Source organism: Mytilus galloprovincialis, chromosome 11 (assembly GCF_965363235.1).
Source record: "Mytilus galloprovincialis chromosome 11, xbMytGall1.hap1.1, whole genome shotgun sequence".
NCBI classification, from domain to species: domain Eukaryota; kingdom Metazoa; phylum Mollusca; class Bivalvia; order Mytilida; family Mytilidae; genus Mytilus; species Mytilus galloprovincialis.
Window position 1 is genome coordinate 10,217,566 of NC_134848.1, and position 18,093 is coordinate 10,235,658.

Below are 18,093 nucleotides of genomic sequence, written 5' to 3' on the forward strand. Positions count from 1 at the left end.
TGTTGGTTGCTTTACCTCCAGGGGCAAACTTAGCATGTATGACTAGGACCAGAACAATTTTACTATCAATACAAAAGTAATTTCCTATATTAGAAGCTACCCGAGATAAAGGTAGTGACCGCCACTGAAAAATGAGGGTAAATCGGATAGCGATAGAATTTTTGCCTTGACACACGTCTCTAAGGAGAGTACCTCTTAGAAAGTTGTAGTGGCTTTTGAACCTGTAGAAAGTGTGACTCTTTCTCTAAATGAGGAAGGAGATTAAACGCTCCAATTCAGAACGAACGTTCGTCAGTACTTTTACATTCCGCACTGTCATACGGACGAGGACGCCCAAGTTTTGCAAGGATTGTACTACCGGTCGTAAAAAAACCGGTAGTGACTATATTTCTGATCCATTCCCCTGTTACCCTTGGAGTCATTTTAAAGTCAGTTGGATGTTAAAATAAAGCGAAGTTACATAACACAACATGCAGATTGGAACCAGATTCAAAAATTGCATGTTTAGACGTGGAATCTGCAAACTCTTTAAAGCTACATGCAATTTTTAAATATATTGCTATAAAATACTGCATATTGATACACCATTAATTGAGTACATGTTCATCTCTTCTAACAAGTATATGATGTCTACATACAGTTCATGGAATATTATTTAGGAACATAGCTCAAAGATTCATAAATAATTAAACACCTGGGGCCGGTTGTTCAACTTGTCGTTAACTTAACGGTAGCGTTAGCCTTAACGTGGCGTTACTTAACGGAAGGTTAATGACTGTTGTTCAAGTTGTTTTAACGGTAGCGTTAGATAACGTGACCGTTAACATATCTTAACCTGTCGTTAAATTTTAACTTAGGTTTAGAGGCTATTTAAGTTACCCATAATTCAGATTTTCTGAACTACCTCAATCAACAAATATGGCCGACTTACCTTCTGCTAATACATGTACTCAGTCTAGTGTAAAAAAAAACAAGGGAAAGAAAGCCGAATTTCTCGGAAGCAGAAATCAATGTACTCCAAGATGAAGTGGAAAAGAATTATGCTGTAATAAATGACAAATTTGGTAGTGCTGTGACCAATAAAAGAAAGACAGCAGTCTGGGGAAGAATTTCCATGATGGTGTCTTCTATTAGTGTTGCCCATAGGTCAGCCAAGGAGTGTAAAGATAAATAGGGCAACACCAAAAAAGAGGCAAAGAAGACCTTTTCAGTAAAGAAGAGAGACCATGGAAAAACGGGTGGTGGACCACAGGCTAAACCAGTGAGTGTGGCAGTCAACAGAACCATAGACCTGTGTAAGGACTCAGCTTCCTTCAAGGGCATAGGAGGTGTAGAAAGCTGCATTATTGGTATGTAATATTTTGTCTTATAAATTTAAAGTTTCTGTACATCTTTCTCTGGAAATTTCTATACAGTTGTGCTATTAATATGCCCTAGTTGAAGGAATAACATCGATGTAGAGGCAAAAATTTATGTACGCCGGTATCACTATGGACCCAAATTATCGTTTAAAACTGTTGAAATAAAGTTTTTCCTTGTTATGTGCTAAAGTGTCACCCAAATACTTTCTATACAAGGATATTTTCATAGTTATTCATATTTTTGAAAGGTATTTAACCTTTATTTATTTCTTAAATGATCAAATCGTCTGCATCGCCTTCGATGATTATGCACTTAAATGTACTAAATATTGACCTTGACCTCACAATCAGTGACAATGTAAACATTACAAATTCCGCATGTTAGGAAATATAATACCTTCTTGAAATGTTATTCAATCGTATTTGCGTTTTCCCTGTCAATGTGCGAATAAAGAAAAGGTTTTAACCCTATCATTTCTTGTGAGACTAATCACTGTCCCATGCTGATATGCGAGAATTCTGAACAGGTGCTCTCCTCAATTTGTTGTTAGCGCCCTATTAAACTAAGTAATCTCGGCCCGAATGAAGATCGTACCATACAAATATTCGTCCCTATATCCTGTCTTGCTAGAATTTTAAAACTTAAAATAAAAAACCACCATACTAACTTTGTCCTATTTAACACTTTCTTACAAGAGGTTTTTAAGGGAATCAACAAGAATGTTTACCTCTATGTATTATGAGGGTCAAAAGTTTTAACGAAAACAAATGCAGCATATATACAACCTGTGACATGGCGTGACAATATCTCAACTACATTCCACTTTGTATGTGTTGTCCCCTCATATAACTATTGTTCAAACCAATTGATAAAATATTAAATATATATAATAAATAGAAAAAGAAGTTTAAAAAAATGAAAATATGAAAGAACATTTCCGACACCAAAAAAAAGGGGGGATCTACTCAATAACGTATCTGTGATCTAAATTTCAAAATGTTTAAACCCCTATCGAATTTTTGAAACTAAAACTTTTGCGTATTAATTGGCTTACGAAATTAAATTTAAGAGCTATTTTGTCTTTGTTTTAGCTGGTGCAACTGAGGCTAGATTGTCGGAAGATTCTGAAATCGCGTGTACAGGGTCCTAGGATTTATTTGAGTCAGCTCTAGAATGTCAATCTGTCTCCTCACTACAACCTCCAACACCTCAGTCACCATCAGTTCTTTCAGGGTTTATTGGTAACCGGGGAGTACCAATTGTGGTAAACCCAACTAAACCTGTGCTCAACCATGCTGTCCCTACAGCTGCTACAGCCACAAAGAAGAGAAAAGCAACAGCAGGAGATGTTCATGAGCTTCAGGTGAATATATAACAGTTAACTATGTCCTGTAGTATAATGTGTCCCGCATACTTTGTTGGCAATACATGTACAGCTCTTTTTTTAATATAAGTACTGGTAGTAATATTAAAATTGATTGTTAAATCATGTTTCCCTTAACATCCAGGGACAAATGTTTCATGCATATTCAGGACAATTTTGCGATTTATATACTGTCTACACATATACAATTTAGTGCACTCCCACAGAGTGTCACACTGGGATCGAAGACTTACATTCACCCTGTTAGTCCGCTCCTCCCAATAAACCAAACAAATTCATATTTGGTCAGCAGATGAGTTATGACATGTGATCACTTTAAGATTAGTCAGATGTTGCTGGATGTTGACACATGAATGCTGAGTACCCTTTTTAGTAACTCTTTTTAACTGACACAGACAAAGTAATGTTCTCTTAAATGGCGTCCAAGCAAACATTCAAAAAGTCCATTACCAATGATTACCTTTATTGCAAAATACGACCTTCCTTTACATATTGTTGAAGTATTTGGCCCTTTTCTCTTAATGAAGTTTCGAAATTTTTTGTCATTGCCCATGATTGGGTTGCTATATCGTACATCTATTTATATCATTTTTCTATGCTGATCATTTTTCTTGAAATGCATTGTATTCATTCAGCTGTACAGGAGCTTGTAATCTTTTTACAAACTAATCATGTACAATTGTTGATAAATTCATATCATTAACATTTCTGTTTTGTTCAACAGGTTGTGTATTTTAGAGGGGAGATTGAAAAGCAGAAGAAGGAAATGAGAAAGCTTGACTTGCAGATAGAACTTCTAGAAAGAATCAAGTCAAAGGAGTACCAGCCAATGTCTTTATCTCAGTGTCTTGAGGCACTTGGTTCTACCAACTAATAAAAACTTAATTTGTTATCTTCTCATGTTATATTGATTTAATGTTATTTTCAAAAGAAAAAAAAGATTATATATTTCACATAATTATATATTTGAACGAATTAAAGGAGGTCTTAACTATTAACCTCAATGATCTACATGAAACAGTTATCAATTAAACTTCCCGAAATTATTGAACAACACGGAATCAAGCACCTGTTTTTATATCATGTTGAACTTGGTAGGGAAAACGGTTGCCAATTTCTTTTCTTAGAGGATATAAAAAAGAAGATGTGGTATGATTGACAATGAAACAACTATCCACAAAAGACAAAAATGACGCAGACATTAACATCTAGAGGTCACCGTACGGCCTTCAACAATGAGCAAAGCCCATACTGCATAGTCAGCTATTAAAGGCCCCGATAAGACACTGTAAAACAATTCAGTTTGTAATGGTTGTGGATGTGGATTGTGTCAATGTCCACCATGTTAATGTCGAATACATTTGTAGATGAAGTGATGTGTAAAATGGGAACCAAATAGTTCTGACAAAAAAAATAGAAACTGTAATTGATCTGAGACATGCAAAGCATCGAAAGTCTGCCTGTGTCACTAGTGTGAAGAGTTTGACTTCATGAGCAATAATTGAATCTTTTACTTTAAAACTTAAACACTTTTTGAATAAAGTTTCAATCTTATTAAATCATTTCAATATAGATTCACGGAGATAATAAACCGTCGTTGTTGAGGGCCATATATATGGTAACCAGAAGTTGCTTAAATCAAAGTGTTTTGTACTTTGGTGAATAGTTGTTTTACTGACAGGCACCCCATGTCTCCTTATTTTGAACATCATCAAAATAAAACATGGTTTCCATTAAGACCATAGTGTATTAAAACTGGTCTTCAATTAGTTAGGATCATGTGGCTATGAAAAAGTAAGAAAGCATATTAAAGTGTTAATAATTTGTATTTCAGTGGTTAAAAAATACTCTGGCAACGTGTTCTCTCGTGTTTCTTCCATCTTGTACTCCCAGAAAGGCTGGAACTTGCACGGGCTGATCAACTCTAACACCAGCACCGTCGTCATTCACCAACGATTCATTTCTGGACAAGGCAATGTTATGCAACACTGCACAGGCACCAAAAATTCTGCAGACTTTTTCTGGTTTCATTCTTACCTAAAATATGAAAAAGTATATGCTCATTTAAGTTTCAAGTTATGTAGAGCAATTAATACTAAATGAAAAGGTGTCATGCATGCAGAAATATATATCCTATTTTATATGTCTTGATATATAGATAATATGCAATATTAATTTAAAATACCTTCATTCAATGTTTTGACATTATAGTTCATTTTTTGCACTGAGATAACTGTTCTAGAAAATTGATGGCGGTGATACCAAATGTATATTCAAAATTCTGAATTGAAGACAAATTTACAACCCTTGACAAAGATCCTTAAGACAGCCTTTTGTTGGTCAAGGCGCTTTATTTTTCCCAAATTTATATATTCGGGTTGCTGTCTCACGGACGTTTAACAAACATCTCTCAGCCATTTTGGTGTGACCATTTCATGGATTTTGTTCTTTATTTATGTATGAATTGCAATGTCAAATCTGTATTTAATATAAATATACCTCAGGATGGAGGACATGAAACCGTCTTTTCAAAATACCAAAAGTCCTCTCTATAACGGATCTAGTACTGGCATGGCATCCGTTGAACCTTTGCTGGTGTCTCTCTGTTGGATTGGCATATGGAGTAAGCAGGTAAGGGCGACAAGCATATCCACTGTCCCGAAGAATAACACCATCTATCAATCCCCTGTGATTTGTCTGGAGGTAATTAAAGTTGATGTGTTGAATATGTGGGAGTCGTGAGTGGAGCCTGACCAGTTTGCAAATATATTGGTAAACCTGCCTGTAAATATAAATTCAGAGTTTAAAAAAAAAAAGACAATTTAAAATAAATAGCAGATTCTTTAATTATGCAAGAACATTAACGCACCTGCTAAAAAGAGAATTTTTAAATCACAAAGAGTAAAGGAAATAAATGCAAACCACACGGTATCATAGACTAGTCGTATTAATTTAACTAGAGTTATGCCGCTTTGTACCGTGATTTGAAGTTCTTTGTCGTATAAAGCAAAAAAAAACAATGTTGCACAGCGAAATCGTCCCACTATTGAAGAGTAGTTTATGTTTTTACCTTTCTGTGTTGACAAGATGAATATAATGGAAACCTTAAATCTTTTTCAAGTGTTATAAAGACCGGACTCAAATTTATCGAACTTTCAAAATTTGGGTCGAAACAGAAGTACCCAGTTGTCTCTATTGATAATGTCAAGGTAATTTTAAAGGGAGAGAACAATTTTAAAAGATCAACAACGACAAATCGGGAATGGCAAAATACAGATTAAAATACCTTCAAAATCACAGACAGCTTGCACATTTATGCTGTGGTATCCCTTTCTGTTTACATAGGATGGTTCATCATCTGATGGTGCCTGTATTCTCACATGTGTGCAGTCAATGCACCCCAAAACATTCGGAAAGCTACTTTGCCTGTAAAACCCACATTTTATCCTGTTGATCGAATCCATATCTGTAGGCCAACTCACAAAATCGTCCTTAATGTCAATCAAGGCATCTGTCACATCATATACAACACGAGAAACTGTTCCTTTGTCATACCCCAATGTATCTCCGATAACTTGCAAGAATGAGCCGGATGCATAGAAACGCAGTGCAATACATACTTGCTGTTCAACGGTCAGTGCTGTTGCTTTATTAGTTTGCCTTCTGAGTCTGTCTTGTAGAAGATTACAAAGGTAAGCAATTTAGTCCTTGCCAAATCTATACCTCCTTCTAAGTTCATCGTCATTTAAATTTGTTAAATGTGAAATAGTTCCTCTAAAATCTCTGTCCTTTCTGGGTCTTAGTGGTGGCATTAACAAAGCAGCCATTTTCTAATTATACCTTGGTTAAATATTTTAACGCTGCTACCTACCATCGTTAAATTTCACTCAAGTTAAGAACATTATAACGGAGCGTTAAAACTAACTATGAGATGAACAACAGGATTAACGAGACGTTAAATTTTAACGATACGTTAGCAAAATTTAACGGAGCGTTAGTGCTAACGACAAGTTGAACAACCGGCCCCTGATGTGTAATTACCCTTGGTAAATTGTATAAAGATATGTTAAATGAACTGCAATGTAATAATGTTTTGAAATAGACATGCTGGATAAGCAAACAGTTGATTTTAATGTTTGTTTTAACGAGAATAACAATCAAAACCAAGGAGTAAACAAAGACTCACAAAACCAAAGGACAATTACAACAACAGTTATAAATAATAATTGAGACAACACGAACTCCACTAAAAACCGGGAGTGAAATCAGGTGCCCCGGAAGGGTAAGCATTTCCTGCACCGTAAACGGCACCCGTCGTGTTATTTCTTTGTTCAGTTCGGTAATGATGGGAGGTTATTATGACTGAGGAAGAATATCAGATATGATTTCTGACACACTATTGTCATAATGGCTAATCAGCTCATGATGGCGACCGTAAAATTTCTTGAGTGATGACTTTAATTTGATTGATTTATAGCCCTGTCTTAGCAACTTTTGAGAAAGCAGTATTCTTCGTTCAACAAAATCAACGTACTTTGAGCTAGCCCTAGAGTAACGTATCAATTGAGACACATATACTCCATATGCTGGTGCCGCTTGGATGTTGCTACACAGAAATGGAAAGTTGACTATAGGAAAATTAAAATCATCGCGTTTATCATTAATTTTGGTATTCAACCTACCATCAGTAGTCATTTCGAGAAAAAGGTCTAAATATGAAGCAGATTTATCTGTGTCGGTGAAATCTTTAATTTCAAGTTCGCTTGGATATATTAAATGTAGTGATCACTGAATCTATTGTTATTAAGAGACAGTTCATCATCAATATACCGAAAGGTGAAATTAAAAGACTGGGCTAATTTCTTTTCTCCATTCTGTTCAAGCCCTTGGATAAATTCTGCTTCTTATGAATATAAAAACAAATCTGCAAGTAGAGGAGCGCAATTGGTACCCATTGGGATTCCACTAGTCTGTTGGAAGACCAAACCTCCAAATTCAACAAATATGTTGTCAATTAAAAAATCCAGCATGCAGTGATATCCTCGTCGGTGTAATTTTTACTTGACTCTGTATGATTTTTCACAAAGTAAGCTGAATTCCAGCCCAAAACTAGATATTTAAAACGTCTAGTTCCCTTTTTGTTAAACAAACATAGGCTGACGAGTTCTTTCAGTCGAGCTTTAAGTTTAGTATGTGAAATAGTAGTATATAGAGTTGAAAAATCAAATGTTTTAATGTTGGTACAATGTTTTAATGATTGAGATAGTAAATTCACCAATAACTCTTTTGAATTTTTCAGTATCCACATCTTATTAACATCACTTCTTAAATATGCCGTTTCAGTTGTAAGACTGGTTATCTGTACAGTTGTATTTTGTTTAGGTGTTATTAGGGCTGTTGTACACTGGAGAGCATGCGTTTCGATACAGCAATACAGGCAGGAAGAAATGTGAAGGGGATTGAGAAATGCTAGATTTTCTGTTGCTTATCACTTTGTTGCAAGTACTTCTCCTATTTATGTAAATGACGACATGCGGGAAAGGTTTGTTAAGAAGAAAAAGACAAATAAAGGCAACAGTAGACAAGTACCGTGCCACGTCGACAAAAGATACCAGATAGACATTCAAACTTGTAAGTCGATAAAGACTGACAACGCCATGGCTAAAATCGGAAGACAATACTACAGACTTAGCAGCACAATTCCAACCAAAAACTGGTGATCTTGGGGGCATAATCTCTCAATCATTTACAAATATTGAGCAGACTTAGTTCAAACAAACTAACAAATTAATGACTGCATTTTCATTTCGTTACAATTATATTGACATCGAAATGTGAACACAATAAAATACGAGGTACAGTAATAAACATCGTGTTTAAAAAAAATGTTATCAAAGGTACCAGGATTATAATTTAGTCCGCCATACGCCAGATTAATTATTCATCACTATTACATCATGCAAACAAATCGACATAAACAAACAAATAGAGGCTCTCAAGAGCCTGTGTCGCTCACCTTGGTCTATGTGCATATTATCAATGGACACAGATAAATTCATGACAAAATGGTGTTTTTGTGATGGTGATGTGTTTGTAGATCTTTCTTTACTGAACATTCTTGTTGCTACAATTATCTCTATCTATAATGAACTTGGCCAAGTAATAACAGTGGAAAATATTTCCTAAAAATTTACAAAAATTAACAAAAATTTATGAAAATTGTTAAGAATTGACTATAAAGGGCAATAACTCCTTAAGGGGTTAATTGACAATTTTGTTGACTTATTTGTAGATCTTTTTTTGCTGAACCTTATTGCTGTTTACAGTTTATCCCTATCTATAATAATATTCAAGATAATAACCAAAATCTGCAAAATTTCCTTCAAATTACTCATTCGGGGGCAGCAACCCTACAACAGATTGTCTGATTTGTCTGAAAATTTCAGGGCAGATAGATCTTGACCTGATAAACAATTTTACTCAGTCAGCTTTGCTCTAATTGCTTTGGTTTCAGAGACATAAGCCAAAATCTACATTTCCCCTCTATATTCTATATTAAGCCATGGCAGCCATCTTGGTTGGTTGGACGGGTCACGCCACACATTTTTAAACTAGATACCCCAATAATGATTGTGGCCAAGTTTGGTTAAATTTGGCCCAGGAGTTTCAGAGGAGAAGATTTTTGTAAAAGATTACAAAAATTTACGAAAAATTGGTCAAAATTGACTATAAAGTGCAATAACTCCTTAAGGTGTCAACTGATAATTTTGGTCATGTTGACTTATTTGTAGATCTTACTTTGCTGAACATTATCGCTGTTTACAGTTTATCTCTTTCTATAATAATATTCAAGATAATTACCAAAATCTGCAAAATTTCCTTCAAATTACTTATTTCGAGGCAGCAACCCAATAACCGGTTGTCCTATTCATTTGAAAGTTTCAAGGCTGATAAATTAGTATGGCGTTCATTATCACTGGACTAGTATATATTTGTTTAGGGGCCAGCTGAAGGACGCCTCCGGGTGCGGGAATTTCTCGCTACATTGAAGACCTGTTGGTGACCCTCTGCTGTTGTTTTTTATTTGGTCGGGTTGTTGTCTCTTTGACACATTCCCCATTTCCATTCTCAATTTTATTTCACTTGATGAACATTTTACCCCATGTCAGATTTGCTCTAAATGCTTTGGTTTCAGAGTTATAAGCCAAAATCTACATTTCACCCCTATGTTCTATTTTTAGCCATGGTGGCCATCTTGGTTGGTTGGTCGGGTCACACCACACATTTTTAAACTAGATACCCCAAAGATGATTGTGGCCAAGTTAGATTAATTTGGCCAAGTAGTTTTAGAGGAGAAGATTTTTGTAATAGATTACTAAGATTTACGAAAAATGGTTAAAAATTGACTATAAAGGGCAATTATTTCTAAAGGAGTCAATTGACCATTTCGGTCATGGTGACTTATTTGTAAATCTTACTTTGCTGAACATTATTACTGTTTACAGTTTATCTCTATCTATAATAATATTCAAGATAATAACCGAAAACAGCAAAATTTCCTTAAAATTACCAATTCAGGGGAAGCAACCCAACAACGGGTTGTCCGATTCATCTGAAAATTTCAGGGCAGATAGATCTTGACCTGATAAACAAATTTACTCCTGTCAGATTTGCTCTAAATGCTTTGGTTTTTGAGTTATAAGCCAAAAACTGCATTTTACCCCTATGTTCTATTTTTAGCCATGGCGGCCATCTTGGTTGGTTGGCGGGGTCACGCCACACATTTTTCAAACTAGATACCCCAATGATGATTATGGCCAAGTTTGGTTTAATTTGGCCCGGTAGTTTCAGAGGATAAGATTTTTGTAAAAGTTAACGACGACGGACGCCGGACGCAAAGTAATTGGAAAAGCTCACTTGGCCCTTTGGGCCAGGTGAGCTAAAAAGGCATATAACCAAAGCACAATTACGCAATTACCTTAAGTTAAGAATAGAAATTTTACCATAGCATCATAATAAAACATATACAAAGACGGGATGTATAAGTACCAAGCCACATCAAACGAATATTGACACAAAAAGAGACTAAAACAGTTAATATAATAATTTACAAGGACAAACAAAAGAATACTAAACATGGTTTTAGCAACAACGTCAGTATCTAAAATCTGAAGTTTAAAATAGGAAAACCTATAAAAGTAGTATTAAACAAACTAACTACATACTGGGATATATCACTATAGGCTTGACTTGACCGAACTTTTTCAAAATCACCGCGATTCTCAGTTTTTAGCAGATAAGAGACAGTGTGCTTAGATGACATTTAGACTCTAAAGCAGATGAATCTTTTTTTTTTTTTGTGTGTAAATAAACCTTGACAATTTGTTTTATTGGTGGAGGATTGTGATAAACTAAATAAATGATAGTGTGACCGATTTTTTTTTTTTTTTATATATATCAGGGGTGTGGAAATATTTGTTGTGAGCACTTGTCCGTGGGCAAGTAAAACTAAAAATTTTACTTGTCCGGAAACAAATTTACTTGCCCTGATGATCCCAATAAATATGGAAGTATTTCTTGTTAGCTAATATATGATTCTTACTTAGCACTATTGTGCATCACAAACAAATGAAATCCATTTGTTTATATGTGTAAATAATTAGGAAAGTAGGAAATGGGTTAACATCAGTGGGACAGAAACCTAACAGCAAACCAACCAATGAAATGACATGTAAAGGACAATTTTGCAGCAGTTTTGGAATAAAAATTGTAGCCAGTAGGTACATAATATACAGAGGACAGTGATTCTCGCTTCCGTTTCTTTTTTTTTTTAAATACTCTGTGTCCTCCGTTTGCATTTAAGGTTTTCTACTCGACTCATGATTCGTTTTGTCTTGCTTGCCCAGCTTTTTATTAAGTATGTGTCTATCTGAATCTCAATACAAAATTTAAAGAAATGACACAACCTGTAAATGATTATTTTTATTTATTTTTGTAATCGATCTATTTCCAGTATCATGTAATATTGATCGTCATGAACATTGATGTTTTTACTTGCTGAAGATTGGTTTCTTTTACATAAATTAAACATCTTTATACGTTTTGAAATTAATTTTATGTTTTTGTTGGATTTAAACTTTGTCTTGTACATGTTGTACATTTTTTTACTTGTCCACGGGCAACCAAGACACAAATAATTACTTGTCCGGTTGTTCAAATGTACGAGTCGGGCATAGCATTTCCACACCCCTGTATATATTGGTGGATAGTTGACTTTTTACTCCTATTGTGGAGGTAAGCCTAAATTGGCAGAAGATAGACAATACAGATACAGATTCTCTACTTCTTTGACGTTATTATTGCAACCATAATGACATTGCGGAACCATGTTCTATTATCTAGAAATCTTCTTGTCGGACAGGAGAACTTAGTATAGAACTGTTGGTGTTGTGATGAACTATTTCATTGATAAAAAAGATCATGTTCCATTTCATTGAAATATTGTTGATCTTCTTTTACAGACTGGTGCCCTTTATAGCTTTTTGTTCGTTGTGAGCCAAGGCTCCGTGTTGAAGGCCGTACCTTGACCTATAATGGTTTACTTTTATAAATTGCTATTTGGATGGAGAGTTGTCTCATTGGCACTCACACCACATCTTCCTTTATCTATGGTGGTGATTCATCCATTTAAACGAATGTTGTCGATTTTCAGCAACGTCAAGAAGCTCAAACATCGTACATTCAATTCCATAAACAACATTTTCCGTTGACCAGTATAGAAGCTCAAGCTCGAAAGATTGAGGTTTTCCTTTCGATACTAGCGATAGGGTTTAGTGAGAGGGACGAAAGATACCAAAGGGACAGTCAAACAAAAAGAAACTGACAACTCCATGGATAAAAATGAAAAAGACAAACAATAGTACACATGACACAACATATTAAGTCGTTATGTACATATCTAACATGTCATACGCTAGTCCAAATAATTATGACGTCTGGCAAGGCTATTATTTTTTTTCTGGGACGCCTTTATTTCGACTAGTCAAACGCGGGCCCCTCTTTCAATCTTAAAAGTTCACATGTGGAAATGATAGATCGATTCACTTGTATCGTTTACGCAAAGGTGTGTAGTATCTCGCTTAACTGGCAGAATATGGTCTTTCATTTTTATCTCTACCAAATGTTGTCGGTTCTACTTTTAGTTAACCATCCGTTATTTTAAAAATGTAATGTTTGTTGGTTTGTATGATAAATATCTTTCATGCGCATGCTTCTTTGTTTACCACAAGCCAATCTTGAATTCTATACAATTTAGAAAAAGACTGGCAATTAAATTAAAATTAGTAACCGGCACTTATATCTTACAGAATAAAACATTTAGATATACAGAAAACGAAACACCAATCTGCAATTTATGCGATCATGGCGATGAAACTCTCTGTCACTTCCTGTTGGACTGTCAAATTCTAGAACCTATCCGACGAAAATATTTTCACCAGATCGATGAAATATTACAATTAATATCGGAAGAAAATTTTACAACACTTTCCAGTCATGATAAAATCCAAATAATTCTGGACTGCTCGTTACACTATCCTGGACTAAAAGGAAATAGTGAAAATATTGTTAAATTAGATGCAATATGCAGGCAAATGTCGTATGCGTTACATATATATAGCAAGATACCGATCCTTAGACATAAAAAGAAAATGAGAATTTTTCATTGTTGTGAACTGATAAAAAATAATATGTTCAGAACATCGATACTCCCGTATTTATACTGTTGTTGTGCCGAGAGCATACCTTTCAAATAGTGTATTGTATATACTCGTATAATGTTGAAATTATTTTAAACATGGCTAATTCAGTGATACATGGAGGATAATATGAAACATTGATATCTCCGTTCTCAAGTGAATTACCGATATTGTGTGTAAAATAGTGTATTAAAATAGATGTGGTGGTGGAATATTAACTACTCAAATGAGGTTGTCCCGAAGTGGACGGAGAAAGATTTCCTGGTAAGGTAAGTAATTGTCTGCCCTTATGAAATTTAAAATGTTGCTGCAGCATTGCCGCAGCGTTGCGGCTTTAAAGCTGTAACCTAATCAGGTTGCCAGAGGATTGTTGCCGGGGTAGTGCCGGATGATGCTGCTAGCGGCATTGTTCTGGCATCATTGCGACACTAATTCCTTTCAAAATTAATGAGCACCACAATATAGCCAGAAAATTTGATGATGTCATTTCCTGCGTTTTTAGCTATTCCCTGTACTAGTGTGTTAGAAATCCACCATGTTGCTTGTGATTATAATTGTATTGAAGAATTTGGTGTTCTAGCTGGTTTATTTGGAAGATTTGAAGACTTGTAAGTAAACTCATATCAAGTAATTGCATGCATAGAAAAGATCAATCTTGCATTGTGTTTTTCAATAACATGATGGCCTCATCTGAGTTCACTATACATGTATCGGTGAAGTTTGTGTTGGGTTTTTTTTTTGCAGCAGTTTAATTGCATACTTGTAGTTTGGTAAATAACACAATATTATTTGCTAAACTTAGGGCACATTAAAAATTTTCATTATTTTTTATGCAGATACCGCTGACATTTATTTTATGTGCCTGTGCATACAAATTTATAGTGCATGAATGCATGTCATATATATGCATTGACAACTTGTTTTTGCCGGCACAATACATTTTATACAAAGCACGGCCTATTCGCATGTTTTGTCACTAAAATGATGCAAGAATATAGCCGTATTAGCGCCGCAACAGCGCCACAATCATAATGCCAGAAAACTAATTTGCATACGAAATACGCTATAGCCGCATCAGTGCCGCAACATGATGCCAGAATATTGCCGCAACGGTGCCAGAATATAGCCGCAATTATGGTGCCAGAAAACTAATTTGCATACGAAATATGCTATCGCTGCATCGAAGCCGCAACAGTTTGCAGCAACAAAGCCGCAGCATATCCATACTGCTGCCGCAACTATGTGCCAGAGGGCTTATATTTCCATAAGGGTGTATACTATTTTGTTTCATACTCGACAGGCATACGAATCTGTACCATAAATTGCTGGTCTACAAGAAGATGAATGGAATCAGTACCAAGCCTTTGGTGCAGAATATGTATGAATACATAATTCTATAACTTTGCTATCAGAATTTTCGTTACAAGTTTTCTGTGGAAAAAAAACTTATTATTTCTTCTTATGACATGAATATGAGGTCAGGTCATTTATAATCATAAGTCCACAGTCCTGTTATTATGGTTGTACCCTCAATTTACACAACTGCTCTTCATTTTGTTCTTTAATGTTGACAAAACATGTTTAGCAGTTATCTTCAGATTATTTTAATTGCATTTAATACCGAGACAGATCAAAAAAGAGATGAGACAAACATTGTAGGATACAATCAATAGTACAATAATTCCTGTTTCGAAAATGTCTCCTTAACATGAAATATATCATGAATATGCTATAATCTAAGCTGATATTCAAAAAGGGTAAGGGGATTATAAAGAACAAAATAAAAAAACAGAAACACGGACAGCATGTTCACAGACTTCCATATAAGTAATTACATTGTTGCAGATAACATTCAGTGACAGTCATATATAAAAGTATGGTGGCAGATAATACATAAAAGTGTAATTACTGCATTTACTTACGAATTTTCACACCACGAAATACATGGACTTGGTATCCTTGTCTTATATATATTCGCAACGGACGATTTTTATTTTCAAATTATTAAAGAAAACATTATCTTCTAATAGTTTTGGAATAAGATACTTTATTTGGGACATCACACTTCTATTTTCTCTTTATTTGTGTCGGATCTTTAAATTCTGTTTCATAAGATAAAGGAGCGAGCACATCGGCTTTTTCTAACACATATCTACAAATTAATATTAAACAAATTCAATACGTAGTAGATCATTACTTATAAAGGACAAAGATTAGAAACTATTAAACTGTTTCTGCTACTAAAGGAGCTACCATTTGATTTTTAGGGGGGGGGGGGGGGGCTAGGATGAAATTTGAAAAAATAGGCAGGACAGGAATTTTGAGTAAAAAAAAAGGCAGGAGGAGACACTTGCAAAAAAAAACTAAGGATAACCTAAAAAAAAAAAAGAAGGCAGGACTGAATAGAATGAAAAATAAAAAGGCAGGACAGAGATTACGACTAAAAAAAAATGCAGGAAATTTTATTTCATCCTAGGCAAGGCAACGCAAAAAGTGAAAAAAGTGACGTCACATACGAAGTGGTAAAAAGGCACACAAAGTGACGTCACATTTGGAATTCTAAAACAGCACACAAAAAAAAAAGATTTGAATTTCAATAGTGTTTTAACACATGATTTACAGAACTAACATTTGTGAAGTCTGAATTCGTCACCTCAAGGTTAACCTTAGTGTATAAAACACATCTACAAAATTGCAGTACTCTCTAATCTATTTGGAGATTGTTGCTTATGTATATTATTTTTAACCGGATTTTTTCGACAAAAATGTCGGTTATTGATTTGGGGATGTACGGCGGGCGGCCGGGCAGTCGGGCGGGCGGCAATCAAATGTTGTCCGTGCATTAACTCATGAACCGTTCAGCCAAAGCTTTTAAAATTTTAATATGTTGTTACTGACAACTAAATGAAGGTCAAGTTCAATAATGGCGATTTTGACTTTTACCTTTCAGGAGTAATGGTTCTTGAAAGATTGAAAAATGGAGTTTTCAGTCGTGTCCGTACATTTACGCATGAACTGTTCTACCAAAGCTTCCCAAATTTTAATATGTTGTTACTGATGACAAAATGGAGGTCAAGTTCAATAATGACGATTTTGACTTTTACCGTTCAGGAGTTATGGTTCTTGAAAGATTGAAAAATGGAGTTTCCAGTTGTGTCCGTGCATTTACGCATGAACTGTTCTACCAAAGCTTCCCAAATTTTAATATGTTGTAACTGATGACAAAATAGAGGTCAAGATAAATAATGACGATTTTGACTTTCACCGTTCAGGAGTTATGGTTCTTGAAAGATTGAAAAATGGTGTTTCCAGTCGTGTCCGTGCATTTTCTCATGAACCATTCAACCAAAGCTTTTGAAATTTTTATATGTTGTTACTGATGACAAAATAGAGGTCAAGTTCAATAATGACGATTTTGACTTTTACCGTTCAGGCGTTATGGTTCTTGAAAGATTATAAAATGGCGTTTCCATTCACGTTGTTGCATTTACTCATGAACCATTCAATCTAAGCTTTTCAAATTTCAATATGTTGATACTGATGACAAAATGGAGGTCAAATTTGATATTGACGATTTTCACTTTCACCATTCATCAGTAATGGTTCTTGTGATATTGCCAGGACACAAATAAACATTAATTAATCCGGTTTGCTGTCGTTGTGACAGCCTCTTGTTCTATAAATGATGTTGAATTTTGTGAAGAAATTAAGTTAGCTAGCTGTTTTTACAAATTGCATTCTACATACATTAGTCCTGTTGTATCTACAATACATTTGAAAACTTCAATAAGTGAATAATAAAAAGAAAAGTCTTAACAAAAAAGGATATTATTTTTATTTACATCTAGAAATCGACAACGAGGGTCGAGATGATTTCAGCTTCTCAATTACAAACTTTCCATATCTATGTAGCTAAATTCCAACAGAGCTTTCATACGGAGTATATATCTCCCAATTGATACGATATTCCCGGGCTTGTATTTCCTATCTTAATCTATTTGATAGAGGGTTACTGCTCACAAGAAAGCTATTAAACCAAGAGTTGCAAATGGTAAAGTTGAAGACGTTCTTTCGTAAATTATACGGATATTATTATGAGTTGGTTGACCGTTATGGAATAACCGTGTCACAGATGATATCGGATATGTTCCTTATGTCGTACCTACAATTCCCTTCCCTTTTCATGCATGTGACTTACTTCCGAATTGGACTATTAAGGGGATTTATAATACCATAAAGCAACACGACGGGTGCCAGATGTGGAGTATAAAGCTACACGACGGGTGCCAGATGTGGAGCAGGAGGATCTGCTCACCTTTCCGGAGCACCAGATATCACTTCAAGTTTTGGTGGGGTTCGTGTTGCTTAGTAAGTAGTTTTCTATGTTGTGTCTTGTGTATTATTCCTCGTCGCCTTGTTATTTTTCAGCCATTGCGTTGTCGGTTTTGTTTTCAATCTACGAGTTTGACTCTTCCTCTTGTATCTGTCGCCCCTGTTTGCAAATGATGAAGTACTGTAAACCAACTTAATTTCGCGAGCGATTAATTTTCGCGACTTTCGCGAGTAGAAAAATAACGCGAAATTAAATCG

General features: G+C 35.0%; 1 long non-coding RNA gene across 1 annotated transcript; it reads left to right on the forward strand.

Moving 5' to 3' along the window:
* The first annotated feature begins 2,573 nt into the window (after positions 1–2,573).
* On the forward strand, positions 2,574–3,636 carry LOC143050984 (uncharacterized). Its single transcript, XR_012970525.1, has 2 exons — positions 2,574–2,725; positions 3,471–3,636. It is a non-coding gene; the product is annotated as an uncharacterized LOC143050984 (long non-coding RNA).
* The last annotated feature ends 14,457 nt before the right edge of the window (positions 3,637–18,093 follow it).